At 39.1% G+C, this 21875-nt stretch overlaps 1 protein-coding gene across 3 annotated transcripts in view; it reads right to left on the bottom strand.

The window, feature by feature from the left end:
• pcdh11 (protocadherin 11) overlaps positions 1 to 21875 on the bottom strand; it is a 514163-nt gene that overhangs the window by 454876 nt on the left and 37412 nt on the right. The window lies entirely within an intron of this gene.

Here is a 21875-nt window from a genome sequence, read left to right as displayed (position 1 = left end):
TTCTTGCTGTTAAAAGGGAGTTTTTCCTTCCCACTGTCGCCAAGTGCTTGCTCACAGGGGGTCGTTTTGACTGTTGGGGTTTTTACGTAATTATTGTATGGCCTTGCCTTACAATATAAAGCGCCTTGGGGCAACTGTTTGTTGTGATTTGGCGCTATATAAATAAAATTGATTTTTTGATTGATTGATCATGAAAATTTCTTCATTGTGAAATCAACATTGCAATGTGAAACCAAGTTAACTGGACCATGTTCAGACCTTGTTCTAGGCTGTCAGGTGTGAATATGCCCTAAGTTAAAGTCACCAACCAATGACTATCACTTGTTTTTTGTCCCAAGTCCAAATCTGTTTAAATATTGTGTATTTGCTGACACTGAATCCTGATCTGATCATTGTATGTTCCTCAATATTACACCTGCACAAAGCAGAAAACCAGCTCACTAAAGTCAGTTTACTCCACAGTGCACAGCACTTCACTTTTTCAATATATTTTTATGTTACAGCCTTAAGCCAAAATGGATGAAATTCATTTTTTGCCCTCAAATTTCTGCACACAATATCGAATAATGACTATATGAAAAACAAAATGTAACTGAACTTTCAGCTCTTCTTAAGAAAACCCTCCTATGTACCACTTCATCACAAAGCTGTATATCTGGTGATACAAAAAGCAAAACATGCACTGTGCACAATTTCTCCAATCACAGCCACATAAACCTGTAACTTGTTCTGGATTGTCTGGGTGTCTTGGTGGCTTTCCTCACTCTTCTCCTTCTTGCAGACTCACTCGGTTTTTGAGAACTGTCTACTCCACACAGATTTACCATAGAGTGCCATACTGTTTGTATTTTTCATAATTGGTGTAAATAAAGTTCAAGACATATTCAGTGACTTGGAAATGTTCATGTATCCATCCCCTGACTTGTCTGAAGAAAATTGGCTATAAAATAGATTATTTACAAGTATTATACCAAAGGGGCCCATTACTTATGCAACCATCATCTTGGATTTTATATTTTTTTTATTAATTTATATCAAGTTGTAGAGATGTGATTTGACTTTGAGTTTAAGGAAGATAATTTTAAAAAGTTTTATACTGAGAAGCCTGATTTACTTTTTACATTTGAAATGGCATAACTAAAAATGTGTGAAGTACCAAGGGGCTGAATACTTTTGCAAGCCACTGTAAGTATTCACAGCCTTTGTTTTGCATTAAGCTCAAAATTGAGCTCAGGTGCATCCTGTTTCCACTGTTCATCGAGATGTTTTTACAGCTTAACTGACATCCACCTGCAATAAATTCAGTTGATTGGGGATGATTTGGAAAGGCACACTTTTGTCTACATATGAGGTCCCACAGTCAGCAGTGCATGTCAGGGCAAACCAAGTATGAAGTCAAATGAATTGTCTGTTGATCTCTGAGACAGGATGGTCTTGAGGCACAAATCTGGGGAAGGGTACAGAAACATTTCTGCTGCTTTGAAGTTCCAAATGACCACACTTGCCCCATCATCTGTTAATGGAAGAAGTTTGGATTAACCAGGAGTCTTCCTAGAGCTGCCCATCCATCTAAACTGAGTGACAGTGGGAGGAGGACCTTGGTCATGAAGGTGACAAGAACCCGATGGTTACTCTGTCAGAGCTCCAGCATTCCTCTGTGGGAGACAAGAAGCTCCCAGAAGGACAACCATCATTGTGGCAATGCACCAATCAGGCCTGTATGGTAGAGTGACCAGACGGAAGCAACACCTGTGTAAAAGGCCCACCTGGAGTTTGCCAAAATGCATATGAAGGACTCTCAAAGCATAAGAAACACCATTCTCTGGTCTGATGAGACAAAGATTAAACTCTTTGACGTGAATGCCATGCATGATGCTTGGTTCGAGGCTGCAGACACCATCCCTACAATGAAGCATGTTGGTGGCACCATCATGCTGTGGGGATGTTTTTCAGTGGACACGCCTGAACATGCCTGGAGAGATCTGAAAATGACTGTACATTGACGCTCCCCATCCAACCTGATGGAGCTTGAGAGGTACTACAAAAAGGAATGGGCACAACTTCCCAAAGATAGGTGTGCCAAGCTTGTGGCATCATAATCAAGAAGACTTAGAGCTGTAATTGCTGCCAAATGTGCATCAATTATTGAGCAGAGGGTGTGAATACTTATGTACATGTGATTTCTTAGTATTTTATTTTTAATAAATTAAAAAAAATAAAACAAACTTTTTCATGTTGTGTTGTGAGTAGAATTTTGAAGGACATTTATTTTGAAATAAGGCTGTAACATAAGACAATGTGGAAAAAGTGAAGGGATGTGAATATGTTCCGGATGCACTGTATATGCTTGTCAGTTTAACCGCTTTGTCATATAGTAAGGAAAAAAAATGCCTTCAATCCAAGCTACTTCTTAAAGTTTGTATTTATTTATTTTTAATTAAGTAAACACATTTTTTGTATGCTTCACCAATTCCACTCAGAGAAGAATTTTAGTAGGAAAACTAAGACACTGAGAATAATACTGACTGAAGGACATTTTAGTTATTTTCGTCCTTAAAAATACATTAATTATTTTTATGATTGTTGTTGTGTGTAGAACAAACTATCTTTAAAATGTCTTCAATAGAGGACTCTTCATCTTATGGCTTGCTGTCAACCCCTTGCATCTCTGGCTATGCACCTGCACTGTCTCCATAGAGAGGAGGGAGACAAAATGGTGAGAAACTGCTCCCTGAGCGACCGGAGGAATGTTTTATCATATGAGCTGTCCATCATAAACAAACTTTGTGCACAGTATTTGAAGCCATGTGAAATACATTTTTAAGTTTCACTGTGGCAGCTCTGAATGTTGCTTGTCATTGCACCACTCATACAGAGTGTGACTGACCTGCACTGTTCATGATCTGCATAATCTGTGAATTAAATCAGCTTGATACATATTTAACCCTCTGGGGGCCAACGCCATTGTATACGATGGCTAAGACCAAGCTTTACTAAATTATAAATAACTTTTGAATGATATGAGATAGAAACTTACTTTTTTTTCTGAAAATTAACTCCGCGGACTTTCGAGCCAACCGTCGTCCATCTTTGTACTTCTCATAGAAGCTGTGTGATGACGTGTGCAATGTGAGTGTCCAATCGGAATTGGTTCACCATCACATGGTTTTCCAAAATCCAATCGTAGGGCAGATTTACCTCACGTGAAAAGCCAAAGATTGTTTTCAGGAGTGATGTGTTACTAGTTGGCCCGTTTGAATAGCCCCCTGGGTGCTCCAATGAGTACATACTATTAGTACATACTCAGTGTGCCCTGCACCATTATGCACAGCGATCAGTGAAAGCAGGAGCACACAGAGAGCCTCTGATGACAATCTCAAGTGCTCAAACACAATGTGTAACTACCAGGATTGCTCCACTAGTTTGCATGTGAATGTTACTGGATAATTATGTTGCTTTCTCTACGTAAAGCACTGTTTACCATATCAATAGACAACAAAACGCATAGACCATTTTGAATATATATTGTTCAAAAATGTGTTTTTGTGTTTATTGTTTGAACCTTTTTGTTGTACAGACTTTCACACAAGACCTCAAATTACCTTTATAAAGTGTCAAAACAGTTGTTTATTATAATTTGCTGTGTGTTTTGAATAAATGTGTGTGGAAAATTATTTTTCGCTTTATTTTTTCCTTCCCTATTTTTGATTGTAAACCTTTATTACACTTATAAAACACAACAAAAACATATATATTCTGAAAGCACAGGTTATCCTGAAAAAAAGACATAAAACTTGATTGTGGGATGCAATGAGAGCTGTTAACAGCAATAATAAAACATTTATGACAGGCGAGTGAACTGTCCAAAAAATGCCCTCAGACCCCAGAGGGTTAAAGAGAGTTCAAAATTCTTTTTAAAACATACAACGTCGCTCTCACTGTTCTGTCGTGAAAGAGCAGCAGCCGTGACTCTGTGGTTATTCAGCTGGCACTGTGCTTCTAAAGTGAAGCAGAGACAATGTGCATTCATGTGGTGATGGGTTTAATTTGGTTTAATTTAGCTGTTAATCAATAAAATGCCTTGATCGGTCCGGTTTTGATCACATTCAGTCTGTTTGGCACATCAGCAGTTATTACAATTGCACTACTACAGATGCAGCAGTAGAGGTGGGCGGATCATCCTTTTTATAGATAATATCGATACCAACGCTGGTATTGATATTGAACGATCCTCATGTAAAAAGTTCGATACTCAAGCTTTTTTTCTCTCCCGCACGCACCGAGTGCTGCGCACGCAGATTCATCAAAGTCTCCTCGCTGTCTGTAAGAGCAGCACTGCGCTGTGTCACACAACACGGAGCAGCGCACCCTTGTATTGTGGTTTGTCAGCCCTCTACCTCAGGAGATTTTGTTTTAAGTTGTGTTGAGTGATATTTTTTTGGTTTTTGTTGTCACGTACAATGGTTGGCAAAATTCTATCCGAGGTCTTTTGGATCCTTTGGATCTAGGAAGCTTAAATATGAAAAAGTATCGGTATCAGGGAAACTGGGCCTGTATTTATTTGGTATCGGATCAATACCAAAATTCCCGGTATCGCCAACCTCTATGCAGCAGTGTTGCATGACTGTTCTCATTATTCACCACAGGGGGCACTGCCAAATACAGCACCAGAAAGCATAACACAGAAGCCCAGAAGAAGCAGCCAAGAATTTTCAACCTGTTAGTATGGCATCTTATTTCCAAGTAAAGGGATTCATCTACATTCCTTGATGTTTGATGTAAACATCATTTCTTTTTTTTGTATTTATTTATTTATTTGTATTTATTTATTTATTTATTGCAGTTCGAGCCTGGTTTACAACAGAGATGACACAAGGATGTGCATCACCACCAAGTCATTACAATTTCAAAAAACCTCTGTGTGGTTTCATTATCCATGTTTCTTTTATTTGCATCAGCCACAAGTGTCGCCGATATGCAGCAACATGATAATAAAAGTTGGCCTTTGCACATGGTCAGTCATTCGTGCTGCCTCTGTCATTGCATTGACTCCACAACCTCAAAATGCAACATCGACAGAATGACATGGAATCCTTGTGGCCTGTGTCACTGTAACAGTCGACCAATACCAACAGACCTGCCCTTTCTGTGTCAGTTAGATTTAAATCCACCATCAATATAACTTGTGGCAAAACTGATTTTCTGTTATTGTCATCACTGTTATCAATATATGAAGAGTTCAGGCGCAAAACCCTGTATCTTCACCAGACCACTCTTGTTTAACATATTTACATCTTGACTTAATTAGCAACCTTTAATAGATTTGGCTGCAAAACCTGTTATCTCCACCGTGAGTTTGTTTGCAAAACTCAGTAAGTCCATCACTTTAATGTACGCTAATGATGAGTTTACACATAGGCAGTACACGTTATGAATGTCATATCTGCTGTCATTCTTGGCACATTCCTGACATTCTTAATGTGACTTAACGCATCTGAATAAGTTTCTTAATATTGCAGCTTGGTGTGTGATATTCGTGATTTTCGTGGAGCATGTTTTTGGCTATCAAAAAATCTTCCACGAATGTCACGCACCACTGTCATTTCGCCTAATTTTGTGGAGGTCGCAACTGAGCGTGTTGATCCGATTATGCACAATAGCGCGCAACAGCGCGGAACATTATTCTTGACCGTGCGTAATGGTTCCTGATAATGCTCCACCAACACGTTACATTAATCATAACGCATGGTAACAGGTTGCAGCAGTTCCTGAGGACACCTGACGCGTCTGCCTCAAATCATCACATTCGTGATCAGCAGCCAAGAATGTATACTTAGTAGCATTTGTGACATCCCGTCATTATGTGCAAACGCAGCATTAGAGAAGCTCTTGTGGGCGCCACAATCTTCGCATCACGTGACCGAGATACATGCCAGTGAGTGGTGCGAGGTTCACTGTGTGGTTTTACACACAAACTGGGATGGTGCTTGCGAGGTTCTGCATACAAACCGCATCTTGACTTGCATTTACCATAGGATTTATGGGGTATTGCAGCAGAATTGATTTTGTTATTGGATACGAGCCTCGCTAAGCTTTCACTTGCAATGGTTTTCTCATTTTCCATGGGCGTGGTGTTTACAGGGTTTTGGGCCTGAACTCTTCATATGTTGAAAGAATCACTATCCAAAACCAATAAATCATGTGCCTCGCCAAATATATTGTCATGTTTTTAGTCTTGTGTTGGCAATTATGCTCAGCTAAGTTTAAGGTCAGTTAGCCCAAAAGATTGTACAGTATAACTGCATTCACTTTGTATAACTGATGTCCCATCCAGGAGGAGTCATAGATGCTCATCGAGTTCATGCTATGATATCTAGTGATAAGCACGGGCTCAATGGGCCTCAGATGCTAGATAACATCATAGATTTATTACTTCTACTTCGTCTACTTCATAGTGTCATAGTAACCAATATTGCAAAACCAGTTCCATGGAATATGCATTCTAAATGAGTTGGAAGTTTCACGATCAGGCAAGGTCAAAGATTATGTGACCAAAACAACAGTGAGATATCGCGTCATAGTAAGTCCCTTCGGCTGCTCTCTTGTTTGCACTTTTGCAATTCTTCAAATGAGCCATTCTAAATATATCCCTATTATCAGCATTGGATAAAAAATGTAGACCTTGTCCTGTGAACTTGACTTTAATCAGATTTTTCTGAAAATAAAATAACTTTGGCCTTGGCTGACCCTCAGTTAAACTAAGAGGGGTCCTACAAATATTCAGTATGTCAAAAAGTAAAAAGATATGGCAATACTACAACCCCTGGCAAAAATTATGGAATCACCAGCCTCGGAGGATGTTCATTCAGTTGTTTAATTTTGTAGAAAAAAAGCAGATCACAGACATGACACAAAACTAAAGTCATTTCAAATGACAACTTTCTGGCTTTAAGAAACACTATAAGAAATCAAGAAAAAAAGAGTGTGGCAGTCAGTAACAGTTACTTTTTTAGACCAAGCAGAGGAAAAAAATATGGAATCACCCTGTAAATTTTCATCCCCAAAACTAACACCTGCATCATATCAGATCTGCTCGTTAGTCTGCATCTAAAAAGGAGTGAACACACCTTGGAGAGCTGTTGCACCAAGTGGACAGACATGAATCATGGCTCCAACATGAGAGATGTCAATTGAAACAAAGGAGAGGATTATCAAACTCTTAAAAGAGGGTAAATCATCATGCAATGTTGCAAAAGATGTTGGTTATTCACAGTCAGCTGTGTCTAAACTCTGGACCAAATACAAACAACATGGGAAGGTTGTTAAAGGCAAACATACTAGTAGACCAAGGAAGACATCAAAGCGTCAAGACAGAAAACTTAAAACAATATGTCTCAAAAATCGAAAAATGCACAACAAAACAAATGAGGAACGAATGAGAGGAAACTGGAGTCAACGTCTGTGACCGAACTGTAAGAAATCGCCTAAAGGAAATGGGATTTACATACAGAAAAGCTAAACGAAAGCCATCATTAACACCTAAACAGAAAAAAAAAACAAGGTTACAATGGGCTAAGGAAAAGCATTCGTGGACTGTGGATGACTGGATGAAAGTCATATTCAGTGATGAATCTCGAATCTGCATTGGGCAAGGTGATGATGCTGGAACTTTTGTTTGGTGCCTTTCCAATGAGATTTATAATGATGACTGCCTGAAGAGAACATGTAAATTTCCACAGTCATTGATGATATGGGGCTGCATGTAAGGTAAAGGCACTGGGGAGATGGCTGTCATTACATCATCAATAAATGCACAAGTTTACGTTGATATTTTGGACAATTGAAAGGATGTTTGGGGATGTTTCAAGATGATAATGCATCTTGCCATAGAGAAAAACTGCGAAAACATTCCTTGTAAAAAGACACATAGGGTCAATGTCATGGCATAGGGTCAGTGTCAACGAGCAGATCTGATTTGATGCAGGTGTTAGTTTGGGGGATGAAAATTTACAGAGTGATTCCATAATTTTTTCCTCAGAATTGAGTGATTCCATATTTTTTTCCTCTGCTTGGTCTAAAAAAGTAACCGTTACTGACTGCCACAATCTTTTTTTTCTTGATTTCTTATAGTGTTTCTTAAAGCCAGAAAGTTGTCATTTGAAATGACTTTAGTTTTGTGTCATGTCTGTGATCTGCTTTTTTCTACAAAATTAAACAACTGATTGAACATCCTCCGAGGCCGGTGATTCCATAATTTTTGCCAGGGGTTGTACTACATCACACAGAAAAACAAGAAAATTTGTCAAATCCTACTGACAAAAATACCCTCAGAAATCATTGGTGACCTGTGAATATTGAATTTACAGTTTACAGGTCCGTTATATGGATCACTTTATATATATATATATATATATATATATATATATATATATATATATATATATATATATATATATATATATATATATATATATATATGCAGTAGATTGGGTAGTGTTTATAAAATAGGTAGCTGATATTTTCAAGGGTGGTAATATGTTGTACAAAGTTTCTGCAATGAGCTGGAATGGCGTGTCCAAATTGTTTTTAGAACCCTAGACCTCAGATCTCAACAGTGTTTTGAAGAAGAACTCAACCCTTTTATTTCATGTTAATTTCATAATTTTCTAAATGTTAATTTACTATCTTAATGTATTTATAAATTGTTTAGGTTCTTATTATATGCACACAGTTATTATTATTGTTGTTGTTATTATTATTATCAGTATTATTATTATTTTATTTTTACTTCTATTTTGTCCTTTGATTTTTGACATATTTACATTTGTACATAAGTATAAGTATATTATAAGTATCATAAGTATATTATGTACTTACATTGTAAGTCCCTTCGGCTGCTCCCTTGTTTGCACTTGGGGTCGCCACAGCAAATCCAAGGTGGATCTGCATGTTGAATTGGCACAAGTTTTACGCCGGATGCCCTTCCTGACGCAACTCCACATTACATGGAGAAATGTGGCAGGGGTGGGATTTGAACCCAGAACCTTCTGAACTGAAACCAAGCGTATTAACCACTTGGCCACCACCCCTGCAAATGTTCTTACATTGAACTTACTAAATAAAAACCACGCAGACATGCACTCACACTTTTAATATATAGATGATTTATTGCCCTCTGCCGAAGTACATAAACATACCAAACGCCAACTCTCAGCTCTCCCTAGTTTGTGCATGGTGAAAAATTGTACAGGTGTATCCAAGCACAGCTTTTTGTCTTTTCTGCAGTATGCTGTAAGCAAGTGCTATTAATTTGAGAAACGGAGATTGTGGTGGAAGACATTAAAAGCAATACACATTTCACTCATGGTACCAACATGACACTTAAGTCACTCATGGTAACAGCAACATAATACTTAACTAAACTGACTAAAACAATTAACTTCAAAAGCACAATATATCAACAACACTAACAACACTGTTAAACTAACATGAACCACAATAACAACATTTTAAACCTCAAAACCCTGAACACCCATGGTGCACTGCAGCACAACGCCCATTGATTACTGGTTAGCTAAACTTGCTAATTTCTCAAAAAAATGTCTGCACTATCAACTTTCTGTTTTCACAGTGTTCATCCTTGACCTGAAATACATAAGCATACCAAGCGGCAATTGTCAGCTCTCCCCAGTTTCTCTGTGATCAAAAACATACATGCAGATGCACACGGAGGCCACTTGGCTACTATCATATCGATATATATAAATTTGCAGCAATGCAACAATATTAATATAGTGTGCAATATGAGCAACATGAGTGTTTTATTGCATGTCAACTTGTAAGAAAATGTGCATGAGATATACTACAAGCACATTAACAACTGTCTCTCAGTGAGTAATAAGAGGTCATTGTTGTTAAGCAGCAACCCTGCGTACACTGTGACTCCAGAATTACAGGCCACACAAAAGAACGTATTTGCCTTTTGCATAGTCATGATGATGTCTCAGATCACTCAGGCAGGGTGGTGCTCATTTGATCTCCACGCGCTAAAGCATATCCCCACAAGAGCTCGTCATCACTGGAGGCACGTTGACCTCCAACATCACGGGATGGGAGGGGGTTAAGAGAAGATGAGATGCATAAAAAATTAGAAGAAAATGAAGGGGAGGGTGGGATGGGGGCCGTAATAACAAGTGCAGCTTGCACTGTATAATGAAGCCATATGGTGGCACAAATCTGTAGTCTCTGAAGTATTTTTACAAGCTTTCATCTTAACCAGCAACAACTGTAAGGTTGCTGCAAACATTCTGGTGACCTTTGACCATAAGCAGCTCTTCCTGCACACCCCCACTCTTCTCCTCTATGTCTGTATTTTTTGGGTTTGTTTCTTTCTTTAGGTGTGCAGGAGAGAGCGGGGCGAGGTAAGACGGACCGTCCACACACATCGTGGTGTCGTCTGTCACTTTGATGAACAAAAACAGGAAAACACGACAAACCCATTTATGATCTTCTTAGGTATTTTGGGAACCCAGTTTTTTAAAAGTTTGGGCTCAAGAGAGGCGAGGGAGCGTGTACTGACAAAACAAACTCAGCTTTTGTTTTAACAGCCTCACTTCAAGTGATCACTCAAAATCCTAGAGCGCTCAGATATTCTCTTTTCACCTCGACAGATGAAAGGAATGATGAGGCATTGCTGAAGGAGTGCGAGTTGTTCGTGGCTTCTTTTTTTTTTCTCATGTTGAAAGCAGACTTTTAAATGTGCTCAGATTAAAATGCAGATAAAATTATAATACAGCCTCAAACAGCCCTTCTGGTCATCTGTTATCACATCACTTCGGATCCTGAGAATATGACTCACCCAGGAATAGTACATGGCATCCCTGATAATCTTAAAGGACGGCTGCCTTTTTTCCTCTCGCTTTTCTGCCTCATTCCAAACCTAATTACAGTGATTTTAATCATACTGTATTATGAGTGATTAACCCTTTAGTGCATTTAATTAACCTTTGCAGCCACTGATTCTCGTCAGGCAGAGCTTCATCCTTTTTTTTTTCTTTGACACTGGCTTTAAATAAGCACACTTAAAACTGGTGGGAAATCTGATGTCTAAAGTGGGAGGCCTCATGTCAATTGCTTAAGGGAAGAGAGAAATTTGATGTATTTTCATCAGCATAACATTACTGAAGATACGGCTGGTGATCAGAAATGATAAGTACTGCATATTGATGATATCTAACAACACAACATGAGAAAAAAACATGCTATAGTTCTGGCTGTTCTCATAGATGAAAATAGAAGTAACAACATACTTCTGTATAAATATATATATATATATATATATATATATATATATATATATATATATATATATATATATATATATATATATATATATATCTAGAGAGAGAGAGAGAGAGAGCAGTGAAAAGTAATGCATTTGGATGATATCTAGCAAAATATTATGAGAAAACAAAAAAATCTGCTGTAATTGTTTGTTCTCATAAATGAAAATAGAAGCGAAAAATGCTTTGAAATAAATAATTATCTATCTACCTCTCTCTCTCTCTCTCTCTCTCTCTCTCTCTCTCTCTCTATATATATATATATATATATATGTATATTTATATATACGAGGTCCATTAGATAAGAAACCGACACTTTTATTTTTTTTTTAACTATATGGATTTGAATGACGTGCAATTACACCAATCATGCTTGAACCCTCGTGCGCATGCGTGAGTTTTTTCACGCGTGTCCGTGACGTCATTTCCCTGTGGGCAGGCCTTGAGTGAGATGTGGTTCAGCCCTCTCGGCTGAATTCCTTTGTTTCACACGATGCTTGAGACGGCGCGCGTTGCTTTATCAAAATTTTTTCTGGACCTGTGAGGGATATCCGAGTGGACACTATTCGAGAAATTTAGCTGGTTTTCGGTGAAAAGTTTAATGGCTGATGAGAGATTATGGGGTGTTTCTGTCGCTGTAAGGACTTCCCATGGAGCAGGACGTCGCGCAGCGCTTCCAGGCGCCGTCGTCGGCCTGTTTCGACCTGAAAACATCCTAATTTAAGGCTTTATTCACCCAGGACGTTGTGAGAGAACAGAGAACATTCAGAAGAGGCCGGCATGGAGACTTTATGCGGACATTCCACTGTTTAAGGACATTCTGTAATGAAAGACGTGCGCGCAAATTCGCCGAGTCGTTTCCGTGATGACTCGGCGAATCTGTGTGCGCCGCGACAGGAAAAACACCTCCGTGTTGAAAACCATTTGTAAAATTCAGGCGGCTTTTGATGGCTTTCAACAAGTGAGTACCTGAGAAATTGTTTAACAGCTGGGCATGTTCCAACTTGCCCATTAAGGTTTCCAATGGAGGTGTTTTTCTTGTCGCGACCCCCCCGACATGCGACTCTGCCCGCACGTTCTTTCATTACAAAATGTCCGTTAACAATGGAATGTCCGAATAAACTTCTCATGCCGACTTCTTCTGAAAGGTCTCTATTCTCTGACGACTTACTGGGTCAACAGAGCCTGAAATGTGGACGTTTTCAACTTGAAACGGCGAGACGCTGCCGCCTCGAAGCGCAGATCGCCGTCAGGCGCCATGGGCCGTCCTTAAAGCGACACTACCAGACCAAAATCTCTCATCAGCCGTTAAAATTTTACCGAAAACCAGCTGAATTTATCAAATGGTGTCCACTCAGTTGTGCCTACAGTTTTTGAAAAAAAAATTTATCAAACAAAGCAGCAGTCTATGAGCCATTCATAAACAATGAAAAAATGATGAGAGGGTGGGCCACTCCTCACTCAAAGACTGCCCACAGGCGAATGACGTAACCGACAGGCATGAAAAAACTCTCGCATGCCCACGACGGTTCAAGCATGTCTGATGTAAATCCATATGGTTTTTGAAAAAAAAATAAGGTTGGATACTTTTCTAACAGACCTCGTATATATATATATATATATATATATATATATATATATATATATATATATATATATATATATATATATATATACAGAGAGAGAGAGCAGAAGTGACAAGTAATGCATTTGGATGATATCTAGCAAAACAATATGAGAAAAAAAAACTGTAATTCTGGTTGTTCTCGTAGATGAAACAAAATACTTCTAAATAAATAATTTTACATACATATATGGAATATGATGGCATATTTCAGGGCAGTAGCGATCAGTAGGACAAGAAAAAATTATTCTGACAGCCCGTCAGTGTGTCATGTCATGTAAATATATTAGGAAATAAATCTTTGCTACTAAAGCTATGCAGTAGGCTTATGTATAATGTAGCATGACAGAGCAAAGCTTTTAAACAGGGTTTCAAATAAAAGGTGGGTGAAGGGAATGACTATCATCTCTGTGTGGGTGTCTTCATAAATTAACTGAAGCACAATGCTACACTGGATCAACAGTCATTTACCAACACTATTCCACGAGGTACTTGACTGCCGACAACATGTGTACTGTACTCAGATTAAAAAAAAATCTACTAATCGAAAAAATTGTGATTATTGAGGTTACATGCTAGTAAAATCAAGCCACCCCTTACCAAAAAATAGTACTGAGAAGTATATAAAAAGTAAACTGGAAGTATACTTGAAACATACTTGCATGTACTACTTTTTGGTAAGGGACTCCTGAAACATAATCACTTACTTATCAAACATCATGTACTTAACCCAGAAAAAGATGAATGTCAGATTTGACAGTTACAGTCTGAACAGTAGCAAAAATGAATGTTGCTGCAAAAAGCAAACCTGCAAAATAAAAAAAATAAATTCAAGCAAAATGAACTGGATCTTTTACATTGAGTAAAAAATATGTCAAAACGCAAAAATGAATAAAATGTTGAGTACAGAGATATATCAGCCCTAATGAAGTTCATGATGGTAATGATGACAGGCCAGCCACATACAAATCTGAAAATGCATCACAGCAGCAAACATGCTCTGATTTTATTGTGTCCTATCTGAACAAATTTTGAAGGGGGCATATTGATGTGTGTCGGTGTGTGTCTGTTATCTATCCTTTGCCGTTCTCTATGTTTGTTTGTGTCTTGTTTATATATATATATATATATTTTCATAGCTTTGCAAATAGAAACTCAGTTCCCACAATGAGATTACATGTGAAAGTGCTTCTTGCACTGTGTGACATGCTTACAGAAAAATATGTAAAGATATATAAAGTGTTCAGCAAACTACTGATTGAGCACAGTTATCACCGATCTGTCTTATAAGGTTACAAGGAATATTGAGATGAAACGCTTGCAGCTATTGATATCTTTGAATTTAGGACATCAGTTTAGCAATCTCCTGAATTTGCCACTATAATACAAACCGTGCAACATAAACCAGTTTAGAGCAACTTCAAGAAAGTGTGCTGTTACCATGTTTTGTCAATTTCACTAATATTACAGCATGAAAAGAAACCAAACAGCAAAGTGCAACATTTACCCTATTTACATCCAGTTTTAAAATGCATTTTGGATGATCGGTTTGCAATCATTGTGATCACAGTTAGTGTGAGTGTATGACTGTGATCCAATCAGCCAAAGTACATCAAACATGTGTAACCTGCTTTGCTTCCTCCCTCACTTAGGGCCCCTTCACACAGAGTACAACAGGCAGGCGCGAACTAACATGCTGCGACGGTGTTATGCACACTCATGCACGACACCGTTGCAGTGGGAACACAGTGCGAGGGGTTGGTAAGGTTCGACCATACTTGTGTGACATGCCTTGAGGCAACTTTGTTGTGATGTGGTGCTATATAAATGAAAATAAATTGAAACTGATCAGCTGGAGCATGTGTAACCACATCATGCAGCTGCTGTAAAAAAAAATAAAATAATACATGCCACCCACGGGATTCAAACCTGCAATTTACAAAAGCTCTGATTGCCAGCCAGAAACTTTACCACTGCGCTGCCATCGCTTTCCTGTAAAGGATGCGAAAAAATGCCTGAACTCAACAAGGACATGAACGTATATTTAAAAAAAGAGAAAAAAGCGCTATGATAACTGACCAAACAGCGTTTGTTACAGTGTATTTCTGCTGATACATGTTCCCTGTCTGTTCAGCGCACAGATGTGACTCTGTGATCAGATGAGAGATGTCTCGCCTGCGGGGGGAGCGCACGAATCACATGCACACATGTGTTGGGGGAGCGGGGGGCGCACACAAAACACATGCACACGTGTTGAGGGGGGAGCCGACACTCTGGCACGCCACATGTACTCGGCAACTCCACAGTCGTGGGGGCACTTAGACAAAGTTTATCGCCAGCTCGAAAGTGATCATCTGCTGACTGTTTTTATGCTAATAGCGCAAATGGCCCACATTTTCTAAGTGCCAAGCGAGCGGCGTTAGATGTTCGTGTGTGTCACCTGGAATTTGGCCAACACCTGCTGTGAGAGGGATCCAATGGGCTCTCACAGGGCACAATCTGTCTTTCAGCCGCTGGTGTGCACAAATAGTTGTAGCAACAGGTGTATGAGATGTTGGAGGCAGCTACGATTTTACACGTTTTGCAAACAATTCCTGCTTTATGTGCAATTCATGCGCAATTCGACCACATTCATACTATGTGTGAAGGGGCACTTAAAGTCACTGATATAGGAGGCTGGAGTTCTACCCACAAGGCTAAATCCCAAGCCCTCCATCACTACAAGAGGTGGACACAGCTGTAACATCTCAGATGGATTTCAGTTTGGTCATTGTAGGCACATTTTGTTGTCAGGTGGAAATGTAATCAAGGTAAAATCATATTCTAATCCAATTACATTTTTTCCGCGAATGTGATTGGTTAATCGTGTGAGATTTCAGACCGTATAATATCGGCGTAACAGTGGCAAAATACTTTGCACCCTGACCTGTGTTCTGACGAGAGGACGCAACTGCACACGCATGCGCAGTATTGTCAGGACGCAGAACTGTCGATTTATGTGACGAGATGCACAATTTGACAGAACACCGGCTGCATGTGCTGCTAGCTGTTAGTTAGAGAGAAAGTCGCGTACCGACGACGCCGTTGCCGCCAAAATGGGTGAATTTAAGCTACCATACAAAAGTATCGATGTGGATTCTGATACAGAATTATCGTTTCACATTTGATGGATTTGACGAATTTTCACGCTGTTGGAGCGACGCTGCCTCAGCTCGACGGTAAGACTCGCCGACCGAATTACCTACAGAAAAATAAAACGTGCAAACGATGGAATTGAATTAGAATGGGAATAACCCCCTTGTGTCTGATGATTTTCATAGGTTCATGCTGTTATACATTCGCAAAAAGCCGTTTTACGGCTTTGCTAACGTGTCGCCATAAAACTCTTTTTTACTGGCTCCACTTACGCAGTGCCGGTAAAGCTTAATTTGTGACCGTATAACCAGCATGAATATCCGCAAATCATCAGACACAACATTGTTATTCCCTAATTTTACTCCTCTGTCGATGAACATACAAACTACAGAGTTGGGAAGACTAGTCATAATAATTAACTACAACTAGATAGACTGGTCTACGAATTTTCTTTTTGTTGACAGGTTAGGAAAATGTTGATTGCATGATTTTCCTACTACAGAATAAACGATTAACAATAGCACCACAATTTGTTTCAGAAATTGTTTAACTAATAGATTTTTATGGCTTCACCGTCCATTGTTTCTTTCCCATCCCCACCCTTACAGAGATTTTCACTGAGGACAGAGATCAAGTAGTACAGGCAACATCCACCATCAGCCAGCACTCCCTGCACTTGAAGGCTCTGAATAAGTATCTTACATTTTGTAGGAGCTCAAACAGTGTTTCCAGTAAGTCCACTGTTAATATGATGTTTTCAGCTTGTATTTCTATAGGTACCCTGCACGCCTGCGAATTGGCAAACAAGGTATTGTTTTCACTGTGTGTGTGTGGGTGGAATATTACTTGGATAAATATCTAGAGGTGATTTGATTCTGGAGTAGTTTGGTCAAAGGTCGAGGAAAACACGGCCTGAAAAACAACGTTTGTTTGTATATCTCAACAACTTAGAAGTCTAGATGGATCATACTTGCTGGGAATATTACTTGGATAGATATCTAGAAGTGACTAAAATTTGTAGTAGTTGGGTCAAAAACATGATTGAAAAAACATTTTTTAGTCTATATCTAAACAACCAAAAGACGTAGATGGATGATCTAAATATATTCAGCAGCAAAATATTTGTAATTGATTGGTATGAATGGCTTCATTATGAAGTCCCACAGAGGTCATATGAGGTAATATTGTTTTTCTTTTCAATTCTGAGATTTTACCTTATTATTTATTGTCATCATCATCATCGATGTCGAATGGTACTAACTAGTTGATTAGTTGATGAATAATTTTCATAGTAGTAGTTTTCTCTGGGCCCCTCCCCAATCGGACCGGGAGTGACATGTTTAGCCGCATGTTCTCCTTGAATTGCTGGCTGTCTGAGTGGTGTCCAAAAAATGAGGTGGGCTTCATAGATAATTGGCAAAGCTTCTGGGGAAAACCTGGTCTTGTTAGGAGAGACGGCATCCATCCCACTTTGGATGGAGCAGCTCTCATTTCTAGAAATCTGGCCAATTTTCTTAAATCCTCCAAACCGTGACTATCCAGGGTTGGGACCAGGAAGCAGAGTTGTAGTCTTACACACCTCTGCAGCTTCTCTCCCCCTGCCATCCCCTCATTACCCCATCCCCGTAGAGACGGTGCCTGCTCCCAGACTACCAATAACCAGCAAAAATCTATTTAAGCATAAAAATTCAAAAAGAAAAAATAATATAGCACCTTCAACTGCACCACAGACTAAAACAGTTAAATGTGGTCTATTAAACATTAGGTCTCTCTCTTCTAAGTCCCTGTTGGTAAATGATATAATAATTGATCAACATATTGATTTATTCTGCCTTACAGAAACCTGGTTACAGCAGGATGAATATGTTAGTTTAAATGAGTCAACACCCCCGAGTCACACTAACTGTCAGAATGCTCGTAGCACGGGCCGGGGCGGAGGATTAGCAGCAATCTTCCATTCCAGCTTATTAATTAATCAAAAACCCAGACAGAGCTTTAATTCATTTGAAAGCTTGTCTCTTAGTCTTGTCCATCCAAATTGGAAGTCCCAAAAACCAGTTTTATTTGTTATTATCTATCGTCCACCTGGTCGTTACTGTGAGTTTCTCTGTGAATTTTCAGACCTTTTGTCTGACTTAGTGCTTAGCTCAGATAAGATAATTATAGTGGGCGATTTTAACATCCACACAGATGCTGAGAATGACAGCCTCAACACTGCATTTAATCTATTATTAGACTCTATTGGCTTTGCTCAAAAAGTAAATGAGTCCACCCACCACTTTAATCATATCTTAGATCTTGTTCTGACTTATGGTATGGAAATAGAAGACTTAACAGTATTCCCTGAAAACTCCCTTCTGTCTGATCATTTCTTAATAACATTTACATTTACTCTGATGGACTACCCAGCAGTGGGGAATAAGTTTCATTACACTAGAAGTCTTTCAGAAAGCGCTGTAACTAGGTTTAAGGATATGATTCCTTCTTTATGTTCTCTAATGCCATATACCAACACAGTGCAGAGTAGCTACCTAAACTCTGTAAGGGAGATAGAGTATCTCGTCAATAGTTTTACTTCCTCATTGAAGACAACTTTGGATGCTGTAGCTCCTCTGAAAAAGAGAGCTTTAAATCAGAAGTGTCTGACTCCGTGGTATAACTCACAAACTCGTAGCTTAAAGCAGATAACCCGTAAGTTGGAGAGGAAATGGCGTCTCACTAATTTAGAAGATCTTCACTTAGCCTGGAAAAAGAGTCTGTTGCTCTATAAAAAAGCCCTCCGTAAAGCTAGGACATCTTTCTACTCATCACTAATTGAAGAAAATAAGAACAACCCCAGGTTTCTTTTCAGCACTGTAGCCAGGCTGACAAAGAGTCAGAGCTCTATTGAGCTGAATATTCCATTAACTTTAACTAGTAATGACTTCATGACTTACTTTGCTAACAAAATTTTAACTATTAGAGAAAAAATTACTCATAACCATCCCAAAGACGTATCATTATCTTTGGCTGCTTTCAGTGATGCCGGTATTTGGTTAGACTCTTTCTCTCCGATTGTTCTGTCTGAGTTATTTTCATTAGTTACTTCATCCAAACCATCAACATGTTTATTAGACCCCATTCCTACCAGGCTGCTCAAGGAAGCCCTACCATTATTTAATGCTTCGATCTTAAATATGATCAATCTATCTTTGTTAGTTGGCTATGTACCACAGGCTTTTAAGGTGGCAGTAATTAAACCATTACTTAAAAAGCCATCACTTGACCCAGCTATCTTAGCTAATTATAGGCCAATCTCCAACCTTCCTTTTCTCTCAAAAATTCTTGAAAGGGTAGTTGTAAAACAGCTAACTGATCATCTGCAGAGGAATGGTCTATTTGAAGAGTTTCAGTCAGGTTTTAGAATTCATCATAGTACAGAAACAGCATTAGTGAAGGTTACAAATGATCTTCTTATGGCCTCGGACAGTGGACTCATCTCTGTGCTTGTTCTGTTAGACCTCAGTGCTGCTTTTGATACTGTTGACCATAAAATTTTATTACAGAGATTAGAGCATGCCATAGGTATTAAAGGCACTGCGCTGCGGTGGTTTGAATCATATTTGTCTAATAGATTACAATTTGTTCATGTAAATGGGGAATCTTCTTCACAGACTAAAGTTAATTATGGAGTTCCACAAGGTTCTGTGCTAGGACCAATTTTATTCACTTTATACATGCTTCCCTTAGGCAGTATTATTAGACGGTATCGCTTAAATTTTCATTGTTACGCAGATGATACCCAGCTTTATCTATCCATGAAGCCAGAGGACACACACCAATTAGCTAAACTGCAGGATTGTCTTACAGACATAAAGACATGGATGACCTCTAATTTCCTGCTTTTAAACTCAGATAAAACTGAAGTTATTGTACTTGGCCCCACAAATCTTAGAAACATGGTGTCTAACCAGATCCTTACTCTGGATGGCATTACCCTGACCTCTAGTAATACTGTGAGAAATCTTGGAGTCATTTTTGATCAGGATATGTCATTCAAAGCGCATATTAAACAAATATGTAGGACTGCTTTTTTGCATTTACGTAATATCTCTAAAATAAGAAAGGTCTTGTCTCAGAGTGATGCTGAAAAACTAATTCATGCATTTATTTCCTCTAGGCTGGACTATTGTAATTCATTATTATCAGGTTGTCCTAAAAGTTCCCTAAAAAGCCTTCAGTTAATTCAAAATGCTGCAGCTAGAGTACTGACGGGGACTAGAAGGAGAGAGCATATCTCACCCATATTGGCCTCTCTTCATTGGCTTCCTGTTAATTCTAGAATAGAATTTAAAATTCTTCTTACTTATAAGGTTTTGAATAATCAGGTCCCATCTTATCTTAGGGACCTCGTAGTACCATATCACCCCAATAGAGTGCTTCGCTCTCAGACTGCAGGCTTACTTGTAGTTCCTAGGGTTTGTAAGAGTAGAATGGGAGGCAGAGCCTTCAGCTTTCAGGCTCCTCTCCTGTGGAACCAGCTCCCAATTCAGATCAGGGAGACAGACACCCTCTCTACTTTTAAGATTAGGCTTAAAACTTTCCTTTTTGCTAAAGCTTATAGTTAGGGCTGGATCAGGTGACCCTGAACCATCCCTTAGTTATGCTGTTATAGACATAGACTGCTGTGGGGTTCCCATGATGCACTGTTTCTTTCTCTTTTTGCTCTGTATGCACCACTCTGCATTTAATCATTAGTGATCGATCTCTGCTCCCCTCCACAGCATGTCTTTTTCCTGGTTCTCTCCCTCAGCCCCAACCAGTCCCAGCAGAAGACTGCCACTCCCTGAGCCTGGTTCTGCTGGAGGTTTCTTCCTGTTAAAAGGGAGTTTTTCCTTCCCACTGTAGCCAAGTGCTTGCTCACAGGGGGTCGTTTTGACCGTTGGGGTTTTACATAATTATTGTATGGCCTTGCCTTACAATATAAAGCGCCTTGGGGCAACTGTTTGTTGTGATTTGGCGCTATATAAAAAAAATTGATTGATTGATTGATTATTTATCCCAACGGGAAATCGAACACACTCTAACAGATCTGAAAACAATTTTGTTTTGTCTATTTGCTTTGATTTTATGGATGCATAATTTCAGCATCTGTGGGGTGTTTTTAGATACAATCTTGAAAATTTCTTTTGTAGACACCTGGTGACCTACATTAGCTTCCTCCAAAGACATGTAATATACCCACTTTTACCAATACAAAGAATGTATATCTATGTATGGTGCTTATCATAATAATTGAGGCCATTAAATTGAGAGATTAATGAAGTGAATGCAATGTAGGCCTGGCAGGCTGTTTTATGGACTACTGTTCCCTTGGTGTTTTAAGTGTATTGGTCACAAGGCTTTGCATCACCTTGATCCCTGTGACCCACTCCCCAGCTCAGGCAGCACTCAGTCTTCCCCACAGTGCTGTACTCTGGCTGTCACCACCGTAGAATGCCACCTCTCCTTACCTCTGATTTACATTTATTTCCCCAGCGAGATTTTATTTATTGGGCCACTTCTCATTTGGGACATATCTCTTAGGGAATCATAAGCCCTTTGCAGTACCTTGGCATTCAAATGAGCTTCTCTTGCATACTGCTTCAGTGGCAGAGTTAAGAGCACACTTAATATTTTGGGGACAGAAACCACAGAATGTGGCATTATTTATCAAGTTCTTTTAGCTTGTCAAGAATACATTTTTTTGTGCTGTTGCCTTCAGACTTTTTTTCCCTAAATGAATGCCTGATGAA

Source organism: Thalassophryne amazonica, chromosome 11 (genome assembly GCF_902500255.1).
Source record: "Thalassophryne amazonica chromosome 11, fThaAma1.1, whole genome shotgun sequence".
Classification (NCBI taxonomy): domain Eukaryota; kingdom Metazoa; phylum Chordata; class Actinopteri; order Batrachoidiformes; family Batrachoididae; genus Thalassophryne; species Thalassophryne amazonica.
The sequence above is the reverse complement of the archived record's forward strand: the minus strand, read 5'-3'. Positions and strand labels throughout refer to the sequence as shown.